Below are 11,609 nucleotides of genomic sequence, written 5' to 3'. Positions count from 1 at the left end.
CGCTTTCGACAGAGATCCATTCCACCATGCCCTATCGAGGCAGCTCCTCCTCTCGCCTCTCCAGCCCTCGGCCCGGAGATTGGGAGCGGTGTTCCGTCCCGCATAGCAAGCTAGTAGTGCTTCAATCCAAGGGGCTCCTCCCCCCAGCATATATGGTCCCAGTTCGAGCCGGGATTGCCACCTATAGCGGCGGAGAGCAAGCGGAGAGCGTCCCCAATCCCTCCCAAGGAGAGTGGGTATGCCTAGTCCCTTATTTAATAAGAGGACTCGGATTTCCAATTCATCCGTTTCTCCGAGGGTTACCGGAGTTTTACGGCCTCCAGCTACACAACCTCACGCCTGCCTCCGTACTGCATATTGTGGGCTTCGTGGCCCTCTGCGAGCTGTTTTTGGGCATAGAGGCCCATTTCGCGCTGTGGAAGAGGTTGTTCTTCCTTGTGCCCCGCTCTTAGGAGGGGTCAATTTATCAAGTGGGCGGAGCCGAACTATGGCGCATCGCTGGGACCGGATATCTATCCGGAACCCCAAAGAAAGCGTCCGAGGATTGGCCTTCGGAATGGTTTTATATGGACGACGGCCCCCTGCCGGACCCTGTACTGATCGGCCTCCCTGAGTTCAATAACGCTCCGTTGAAGAAACACCCGAGCTAGCGCCCACAGAACCCTCAGAGGGAAACTGACAGGGACGTCCCTTACCTGATGAGCCGGATAAGGTTGTTGGCTCATTCCGGACTGACCATGATCGAGGTCATGGCCACATGCATTATGCGGGGGGTGCAGCCGCTTCAGTACAGAGGCCACCCCATGTGGGATTCAACGGGGAGGACGACTCCACCCGGTGCGGTCGCAAGGGGCCGGATTCGGCTGCCACTCTAACGAAGATCTTATCCGCTTTGTACAAGGGAGAAGAAGAGGAATTCCTCCGTGTCAACCCACGGGGGGGATTCTCCATGTACAGTCCTCCAAGCTGGGTGAGCGAACATTTTCACTTGCCTGCCTGTGTCCAAATTCCCATAATTGAGTACTTAGTCTAGCAATTTTAATGCAGGAGCTGCGCCAGACTGTGAAGGAGATAAACAGCCCTCCTCCACAACCCGAGGACCCGGAACGGTCCCTCGATCCGGACTCCCAAGAGGACCCGGACTTATGTGTGGAGCTAATTGATGGGGTGTTTCATCAGTTGAGTAAGGACAATACCTTAGTGGCCATTACGGCCGACTATCCTCGACTACTTCCGGCCTCAAAGGTAACCGAGACCGAAGTCCCAGTACTTTCAAGAGGATCCATCCATGCCTTATTTTGATTGCTGTAAACCAATAGTGCTTCGTTTTGCAAGGGAAATCCTTGAGGCGGAGGGCCGAGCAAGCGGTGGGTAGCCAACAAGGGCCATTGAAGCCAGGCGGGCTAAAAAGAAGTGTGGACCGGATCGAGATTCCGGCGCAACGGTACGGTGTGAAATTTTAACGCCTAGGGTTTATGCCCTTAAGTCACACTAACACTCATGCTCTCCTCAGGAACAAGAGCGCCCGCCGGACTATATCCACGGGCCAGGCTTCAAGGCCGGGTCCGGAAGCGGAGGCGAACACGGGGCGCGCACCGGATGTTCCTCCAACAGAGGACGCGGACGGGCTATCTGCCACAAATTCAGAGGTGGAGAGTGGCATGAACCACAGGCGTCGCCGGACTATTCTTCGTGACGCATGTTTTTCCCAAGAGGCGTTGGACGCCTTTAATACGGGAAATGCGTACCTCCGTGCCGCTCAAAATGGTCTAGCCAGAGCCACAGAGCAGTATGTGAAAGACATACCAGTGAGTAAATCTAATGGTTATATATGTCAATAGCCCCCGAGACTTGAAACAGTTAAGATAACTGATTTAAGGATCATATGATATGCAGGATCTTACAAAAAAGAATACGCAACTGTCCCAGGAGCTGGAAGAGTGCAAGGCCCAACTTGAGGCTGCACTGGCCGCTTCAGAGAGTACCAAGGGGACTCCCTCAGGTAATATATGCTTCGAAATATAATTCTATTGTGATGTGCGGCATGTGTGCAATTCTGACAATAACAGTGCAGATGGGGCCGGATTGAATCCGGACAAGCAACAACTCCTGCGCCAGTTAATGGCCGGCGAGAGCGTGCTGACGAGGGTGAGGCAAGAGAAGAACAAGCTTCAAGACGCCAACACCCAGCTGGGCGAGGAACTGAAGGATGTTCGTGCTTAGTTGTCTGATTCCGTAAAGGAGAATCGGCGACTTCGACGCGGCATTTCTAGTAAGTGCTTAAACGAATCTTTGAAAAAGAGTTCGGCGAGGAAGTCGATTGACAAAGCTATGTCTGCAGATATGCTGACAGGTCGGCCCGTGGAGGAAATGCCCGGTTCTGCAGGGGATCTTCTCCCCGAGCTATTGCAACTGCACGAACGAGTTCGGCAGGCGATGCAAGGCGTCGTCCAGGCTTTGTGGCCATCCCTCTCCCTGCCCGAAGGCCTTGAAGAGCTTGCAGAGAAGCTGAAGGGAGTGCGGCAGCGCTTCCGGTTATGGAAGATATCGGCCTGCCGTCAAGGCGCCAGGGAGGCCTGGGCCATGGTGAAGACGCGGTACACGAAGGCTGACCCAAACCACATGGCCGAGGTCGGCCCTTTGGGGCCCGACGGGAAGGAGATCCCTGTCAGTTTAGTGTATGGTCAGGTAGAGCTGGCCGCCAAGTATTCCCAACAGGACGGTAAATTAGACAGCCTGTTGGATGGTATTGAAGAAGAATATACCCAGTCAAATTGACTATGTAATTTAAAATGACATGTAAAATGCCTTCTAGCCGGATTGTAGATCGTTTGTCATTGCGGACCTTTTCGCTTCAACCTCTGGACCCGATAGTCCGGAGTGTGTCCGAATACCCTCTCGGTTATGTAAGAACCGGGGCATGCATGGAGAACAGGCGTAGGGGTCATAAGTGCTTTAGCAAACAAGTGCCCAACTAGTTATGTTATATTACATGGTTAGTAAGAAACATCTTCCAGGGAGAATAGTTCCGTTAGGGGTTCCTTTCCCTGGGAGGCATGCCCTAAAGTGCATGTTCGGACTGCGTAGAAAAGCAGAAAAGCATCTGGGGGCAGATAAATAAACAAGTGAAAAGTCATCTTTTAGTTCACCGACCGAATATTCCCTTAAGAACGCTAGCTTTTGGCTTCACCCAGTCTGAGGTACACATCCGGCTGACCCGGCAGTAACAATCGCAGAGGTGCTCCCTTTACCACCTAGCCGAACAAATGGGAACATAGGGGTAAGCACAAGAGCCAGGCAACCCAGCTTGGCCAAAACTGAAGTCATATCGATGCATATAATGGTGCATAAAAGGTTCATGCGGAAGTGTCACACATGTTTTGGGCATGAAGCCCGTGTATATAAGCTTCTGATAAAGAAGCCCCCAGGTATAATGAGCGTGGGTGGCGTGTCAGTTATGTGCGAACAATCACGCAAGCAAGCCCCGAAAGGCTTCGGAGAAAGAAGGGAGGAAGGAGGAGAAAATACCAGGCAGCTAAATGAAAAAAAGGAAGGTGACAGAGGAAGGAGACGAACACAGAGTCCGGCGCTAGGCGTAGAATCTTCGTAGGCGCGCTGCGTTCCATGGGTTCGGCTCCAGTAGGTTGTCCAATGCATTTCGCAGACGGTACGCTCCACCAGTCAGGACTTGGTCGATTATGAAGGGACCCTCCCATTTGGGCATGAGTTTGTCCTTTTTCTTGTCCGGCAGGCATAGAACTAGTTCGCCAACATTGTAAGTTTTGGCCCGTACTTCTCTGCTTTGATATCTTCGAGCCTGCTGTTGATAGAATGCGGAACGGGCCTTCGCCACATCGCGCTCCTCTTCCAATGCGTCCAAGCTGTCCTGCCGATCAAGCTCGGCTTCTCTTTCTTCGTACATGCACACGCGAGGTGAGTCATGAATTATGTCACAGGTCAGGACTGCCTCTGCGCGTATACCATAAAAAATGGTGTGAATCCGATAATGCGATTCGGCGTGGTCCATAGCCCCCAGAGTACGGAGTCAAGCTCCTCTACCCAGTGCGTGTTAGATTCCTTGAGGGATCGCACTAATCTGGGTTTGATGCCGCTCATGATTAGACCGTTGGCTCGCTCGACTTGACAATTAGTTTGTGGGTGATAGACTGAAGCGTAATCGAGCTTAATGCCCATGTTTTTGCACCAGAGTTTAACTTCATCGGCCGTAAAGTTTGTGCCGTTGTCAGTAATGATGCTGTGGGGAACGTCGTAATGGTGTACAACCCCGGATATGAAGTCTATCACCGGTCCAGATTCGGCCGTCTTAACAGGCTTGGCCTCTATCCATTTGGTGAATTTATCCACCATGACCAGTCGATATTTTTGCTTGTGGGTTCCTCCTTTAAGGGGTCCAACCATGTCAAGCCCCCAGACCGCAAAAGGCCAGGTGATGGGTATGGTTTGTAGGGCGGTAGGCGGCATGTGGCTTTGATTAGCGAATAATTGGCAACCGACGCATCGCTGGACTAAGTCCTGAGCGTCTGCCCGGGCCGTCGGCCTTGCTCACAAGGGCTCGGGCTACGGCGTGGTGCCCGCCGAGTCCGGCGTGAATTTCCGCCAGAAGGTTCCGCCCTTCCTCTTCGGAGATACACCTTTGAAGAACTCCGGTGGTGCTTTTCTTATAAAGATCTCCTTCGTGGACTTTATAGGCTTTAGATCGCCGCACTATGCAGTGTGCCTCATTTTGGTCCTCGGGGAGTTCCTGCCTAGTTAAGTAGGCTAAGAATGGTTCTGTCCACGGGGCAATTACTGCCATTAAATTACATGGGCTAAGGGTGTGACTTCATTGATGGAGTCTTCCATTGTGTCAGGGTGTTTGGGTCAGGTGATGCAGCCTGGTCCGGATTGTTAATTCCGGATTCCCCTTCCCACTGTACGGATGGCTTGAATAGCCTTTCTAGGAAAATATTGGGGGGGACTGCATCGCGCTTTGCGCCGATGCGTGCCAGGACGTCTGCTGCCTGATTATTTTCCTGGGCTATATGGTGGAATTCCAGCCCTTCGAACCGAGCTGACATATTTAGGACGGCGTTGCGATAAGCTGCCATTTTCGGATCTTTGGCGTCAAAGTCACCATTTATTTGGGATATCGCAAGGTTCGAATCCCCACGCACCTCTAGGCATTGAATGCCCATGGAGAGTGCCATCCGGAGGCCATGTAGAAGGGCCTCGTATTCGGCTGCATTGTTGGAGTCCATATATATTATCTGGAGTACATATTGGACTGTATCTCCTATTGGGGACGTCAGGACGACGCCCGCCCCTAGACCCGCCAGCATTTTGGAGCTGTCAAAGTGCATGGTCTAGTTGGAATATGTGCCGTACTCTTTAGGGAGTTCGGCTTCAGTCCATTCAGCGACAAAGTCGGCCAAGGCTTGCGACTTCATGGCTCATCGTGGCTTATATGTTATGTCGAACGGGAGGAGCTCAATGGCCCATTTGGCAATCCGGCCCGTTGCGTCGCGGTTGTTTATGATATCGTTAAGAGGTACTTCGGAGGCTACTGTCATCGAACACTCTTGAAAGTAGTGTCGTAGCTTCCGGGATGCCATGAACACTGCGTATGCTATTTTTTGGTAATGCAGGTACCGGGACTTGCATGGAGTGAGGACAGTGGACACGTAGTACACTGGTTTCTGGACAGGGAATTTATGTCCTTCCGTTTCTCGTTCGACGACGAGGACTGCGCTTACAACTTGGTGAGTTGCCGCGATGTATAACAACATTGGTTCGCCGATGTTCGGCGCGGCCAGGACAAGGTTTGTTGCCAGTATGGCTTTTATTTCTTCGAGTCCGGCCGTGGCGGCATCTGTCCACTCTAAGTGTTCGGTGCGCCGGAGGAGGCGGTAAAGGGGTAATGCCTTTTCCCCCAAGCGGGAGATGAAGCGGCTTAGAGCCGCCACGCATCCAGTCAATTTTTGTATTTGCTTGAGATCTTTTGGAATATCCAATTGTGACAGAGCTCGGATCTTGGCTGGGTTTGCTTCAATTCCTCTACCGGATACAATGAAGCCCAAGAGCTTTCCGGCTGGTACGCCGAAAACGCATTTTTCTGGGTTAAGCCTAATGTCATATGTTCGGAGGTTATCGAACGTGAGCCTCAAGTCGTCTATTAGAGTTTCGACGTGTTTGGTTTTGACGACCACGTCATCCACGTACGCTTCAACCGTTTTGCCGATCTGGTTGGCCAGACATGTCTAAACCATGCGCTGATATGTTGCGCCGGCGTTTTTGAGCCCGAAGGGCATTGTGTTGAAGCAGAATGGGCCGTATGGGGTGATGAATGCCGTTGCGGCTTGGTCTGACTTTGCCATCTTGATTTGGTGATAGCCAGAGTATGCATCGAGGAAACACAATGAATCGTGTCCTGAAGTGGCGTCGATGATTTGATCAATGTGGGGGAGGGGGGAGGGATCCTTTGGGCAGGCCTTATTTAGGTCTTTGAAATCGACGCATAGGCGCCAGGACTTGTCCTTCTTTGGTACCATTACCAGATTTGCTAGCTAGTCCGGATGTTTTATATCTCTGATGAATCCGGCTTCCAGTAGTTTGGCTAGCTCCTCTCCCATGGCTTGTCTCTTAGGTTCGGAGAAACACCGAAGAGTCTTCTTAACGGGCTTGAATCCTTTTAGGATGTTCAGGCCGTGCTCGGCCAGCCTGCGTGGGATTCCTGGCATGTCTGAAGGGTGCCAGGCAAAAATGTCCCAATTTTCTCGTCGGAATTCTCTGAGTGTGGCGTCTACATCAGGGCTTAGTTGTGCCCCGATGGAGGCCGTTTTTGTAGTGTCCGTTGGATGGACTTGGAACTTGACTATTTCGTCTGCCGGCTTGAAGGAGGTGGACTTGGATCTTTTGTCGAGTATCACGTTATCCATGTCCACCGTGGAGCGCAACACAGTTAGTTCCTCGGCCGCCAGGGCTTCGGATAATGCCTCGAGGGCCAGTGCGGCTGTCTTGTTTTCGGCATGGAGTGCTGTGTCCAGATCACTAGCAAGAGTGATGATTCCGTTGGGTCCGGGCATTTTGAGCTTCATGTACCCGTAATGGGGTATGGCTTGAAAAATTGTGAATGCTTCTCGCCCTAACAGAGCATGGTATCCGCTGCTGAACGGGGCCACATGAAATGTGACCTCCTCGGATCTGTAATTATCCGGCGTGCCGAACACCACATCCAGTGTGATTTTCCCTAAACAGCACGCTTCCCGGCTGGGGATTATTCCTCTAAAGGTTGTGTTACTTCTCTCAATGCAGCTCCAGTTTATTTCCATTTTTCGCAGGGTTTCCTCATAGATGAGGTTCAATCCGCTGCCACCGTCCATGAGTACCTTTGTAAGCCGGAAGCCGTCCACTATCGAGCTGAGGACCAGTGCGGCTGGTGCTCGGGCTATCCGGAATTTAGGTTCGTCACTGGCATTAAAGGTAATAGCCGTGTCACTCCATGGGTTTATTGTCGCTACTTGGTAGACTTCGGTAAGGCTGCGGAGCATTCATTTCCTTGCATTGTTTGATGCGAAAGTCTCGAAGACTGTTGACACCGTGCTGGCGTTTCTGGGGTGGTGCTCTGCGGATTCTGGAGTTAGAGGCTCCTCGCCACTTCTGACCACCTGCCGGAGTATCCAACATGCTCTAAGGCTATGAGTTGGTGTGACTTCCTCTGTACTATGAATTTTACAGGGTCCATTGAGCCATCCCTCCAGTACGGTTCCATACCCTATAGAGGGTTTTTGTTTTTTGATGTTTGGCCCAGGTGCCTGGCGGTAATGCACCCTTTTGTTTCGGACTGGGATTGTATTCAGGGTCGGATTGTCCCAGAATTTTGTTTCAGTTTTTCGAACGCTTTCTGTCGCACAGTACTTTCATACTATGGATGTCAAGTCAGCGAAGCGTGTAATTTCACGGAGACTTATGGCATTGAGGATTCCGATGTCCGTGCAGTTGTTACAGAAGAATGAAGTTGCATCGCTCTCGCAGCAGTCCTTTATCCTGTTCATAACCAGGAGGAATCTGGCCCAGTAATGGTGTACTGTTTCCCTGGGCTCTTGCCGAATTTGGGATAGATCCCTTATATTTGGGTGGGCGGGTGGATTTAAATCCGGAACCTCGCCCGATCTAAGATTCAAGGGCCAAGAAACTTCCGAACTCAGAAGCTTGTTTTCTTGGATGTTATTCAATGAATAAGACCTGCTGCCTGACTTTAGGTTCAGGGCTTGGGCGACGTCCTCCCGTCCGTGGATGTCCGGCTTGGAGGGATCAGGAATCCGGACACATCTAGTCCTTAGGATGGGCGAAGATTCGCCGCATTGTTCCTCCACCACTTCAACGTGGTGGGTGACCAAGGGAGAGTCAATCTCTCTCTGATTGGGTTTAAGCCCAATCTGGCCGTAATCTGTAGCGACTCCCAGGGCGGCGATGCGATCCAAGAGCTCGTTTAGGGAAGAGAGCTCCATCGGATCTAACTGCTCGGCAAGTTCCGAGCTGATGTGGAGATTGCTTTCGATGACACGAGAGGTCATCGTCGGCGCGGCGGCCGAACAGGCGGTCATCAAAAAACTGCCTAGCCGGAGAGTTTGGCCGATAGCCAAAGCTCCTGTAGCAACAGCGCCGTCTTTAAAGACGGGGTGCGGCATCCTTCCTGACGGTGACGACACAGAGGAACTCTCAATGAAAGCACCAATGTAGGTGTCAAAACCGGCGGATCTCGGGTAGGGGGTCCCGAACTATGCGTCTAGGCGGATGGTAATAGGAGACATGGGACACGATGTTTTTACCCAGGTTCGGGCCCTCTCGATGGAGGTAAAACCCTACTCCTGCTTGATTAATATTGATGATATGGGTAGTACAAGAGTTGATCTACCACGAGATCAGAGAGGCTAAACCCTAGATGCTAGCCTATCGTATGATTGTTGTTTGTCCTATGGACTAAAAATCTCCGGCTTATATAGATAGCGGAGAGGGCTAGGGTTACACAGAGTCGGTTACAATGGGAGGAGATCTTCATATCATATCACCAAGCTTGCCTTCCATGCCAAGGAAAGTCCTATCCAGACACAGGACGAAGTCTTCAATCTTGTATCTTCATAGTCCGGGAGTCCGGCCATCCGGACACCCCCTAATCCAGGACCCCCTCAATGAGTAAAGGAAAGGCTAAAGGATTTCATGAGGATGAGCACGACACTTTCTGGTTTGAGGATCGTATATATGTGCCTAATGACCCTGAGGCTCATGATTCGCCTTACTCTATTCACCCAGGCAACACCAAGATGTATCTGGATTTGAAGGAAAGTTTCTTGTGGAAATGAATGAAGAAGGATCTTGCCGAGTATGTAGAAGTATGCGATGTACGTTAGAGAGTCAAGGTAGAGCATCGGAAGCCAGCAGGATTGCTACAGCCATTGCCGATACCGAATGGAAGTGGGATAAACTTGGCATGGATTTTATCACTAGATTACCCCGAACATGTTCAGGCTATGGCTCTATCTGGGTTGTAGTTGATCGTTTGACGAAAGTAGCCCATTTCATCCCGGTGAAGACAACTTAGACGAGTGCTAAGTTGGCGGAGATATACATGACCAGGATCGTATGTCTGCATGGAGTTCCGAGGACCATTGTATCAAATAGAGGAACACAGTTTACTTCAAACTTTTGGAATCAGTTGCATGATACTTTGGGTTAGAGGCTAGAGTTTAGTACAGCCTTTCATCCACAGACAGATGGAGAGACTGAGAGAGTCAATCATATTCTGGAGGACATGTTGAGAGCTTGTGCGTTAAATTATGGATCTATTTGGGATGACAATTTGCCCTAAGCAGAGTTCTCCTACAATAACAGTTATCAAGCCAGTTTGAAGATGGCTCCTTTTGAAGCCTTGTACGGAAGGAGGTGTACGACACCGTTATCGTGGGATGAAGTTGGAGATTGAAAGTAGTTCAGACCAGACTTAATCAGAGACTCTGAGGAGAAAGTTAAGCTGATTCGGGATAGACTCAAAGTAGCCCAGTTCAGGCAAAAGAGTTATGCGGATATTAAACGCAAGGGGATAGTCCACGAAGTCGGAGACATAGCATATCTTCGTGTAGCCCACATCGAGGAGTTAAACTCTTTGGAGTCAAGGGAAAGCTAGCACCACGTTTTGTATGACCATACAGAGTTTTGGAGCACATGGGAAAAGTTGCCTATAAGTTGGAACTGCCCGAAGGATTGTCAGGAGTTCATGATGCGTTTCATGTTTCCTAGTTGAAGAAGTGACATGCAGAGATGGCTGATATTCCTCTGAAAGAAACAATGCCACTGGAAGCAATTTAGTTGGACAGTGATCTGACCTATGAAGATAAGCCAATAGAGATTCTTGAGTTTTCTAGCCAAGTTACTCGCAGCAAGGTTATCAAGTTTTGCAAAGTCCAATGGAGCCACCATACCGAAGAGCAAGCCACCTGGGAGTGAGAAGAAGATCTTCACAAGGACCACCCAAACATTTTTGCTGACGAACCCGAATCTTGAGGGCGAGATTCATCTTAAGGGGGGTAGGTTTGTAACATCCCAATTTTTAATTTGGATGTTATACATAGATCATCATATGCATATCATAATTTATTTACATTTTGGTTGTGATCCTAGAAATCTTAAGCAACTCAAGGATCCAAGGAGAGAGTTAGAGGTTTCACAAAATTTCATATTTGAATTTATTTTCAAATTTGAAAAGAGGACCAATTTGATTTTATTATTTTTCTCTCCATATATTTCTAATAATAAAAATATATGAGAGAAGATAAAATGACTTCTTCAATAGCAGAGAAATATTGGAGAAAGAATTTTAAAATCAAATTATTATTTTATTTGCTTTATTTGAATTCAAGAAAACTGGCATTTTTAAAAATTTGCATTTAGTCCAGAAAAATGTTCATCTTGTCCTAAATATTAGGTTTGGATTATTAGATTTTTTATATTTTATTAGGATTTTTCTTTCACGGTGAAATTAATAAAAAAAAGTTTCCGCGCGGAATGGGCCGAAGCCGAGCCGGCCCCGCAGGCCACCGCCTTCCCCACGCGCGTTGCCGTCGCCGCGCCAGACTCCTTGGAGTCCGAGCCGCCGCCGTCGTTCCGACTTAGCCTCCAAGTCGGGGAGCCCCCGCCCCCTCCCCTCCCGAGGCCTTTATATACCCCGCCGCCACCCCCTCCTCCTCCCAAGTCACCGACGCCCGCAGCCTCGCCTCCCGCCGCCGAGCGTCGCCGCCGCCGTAGATTGCCGCCGTCGCCGCCTGCTGCTGCCGCCTGAGCCAGCTCCGCCTCACCTCGCCGTCGCCCGCGCCACCGCCGGTTTCTGTCGCCCACTGTTGACCGGTAAGAACCGGTCAGCTCTTACTTTTTTCGGTTTTTAGGGTTAGATCTGTTTTCGTTTTTATTTTAGTTATTTAGTAAACGTTCACTCGTTTGTTCGTTTTAACGAACGGTTTTCATTAGGTTAGTTCCATTAACGAACGTTCGCGCGGTAGATTTTTATTTTAGTTTTATTTTCGGCCAGGGACCTATCCGTGAATAGTTTTATCACGATT

Source organism: Triticum dicoccoides, chromosome 1B, assembly GCF_002162155.2.
Source record: "Triticum dicoccoides isolate Atlit2015 ecotype Zavitan chromosome 1B, WEW_v2.0, whole genome shotgun sequence".
Lineage (NCBI taxonomy): Eukaryota > Viridiplantae > Streptophyta > Magnoliopsida > Poales > Poaceae > Triticum > Triticum dicoccoides.
The sequence above is the reverse complement of the archived record's forward strand: the minus strand, read 5'-3'. Positions refer to the sequence as shown.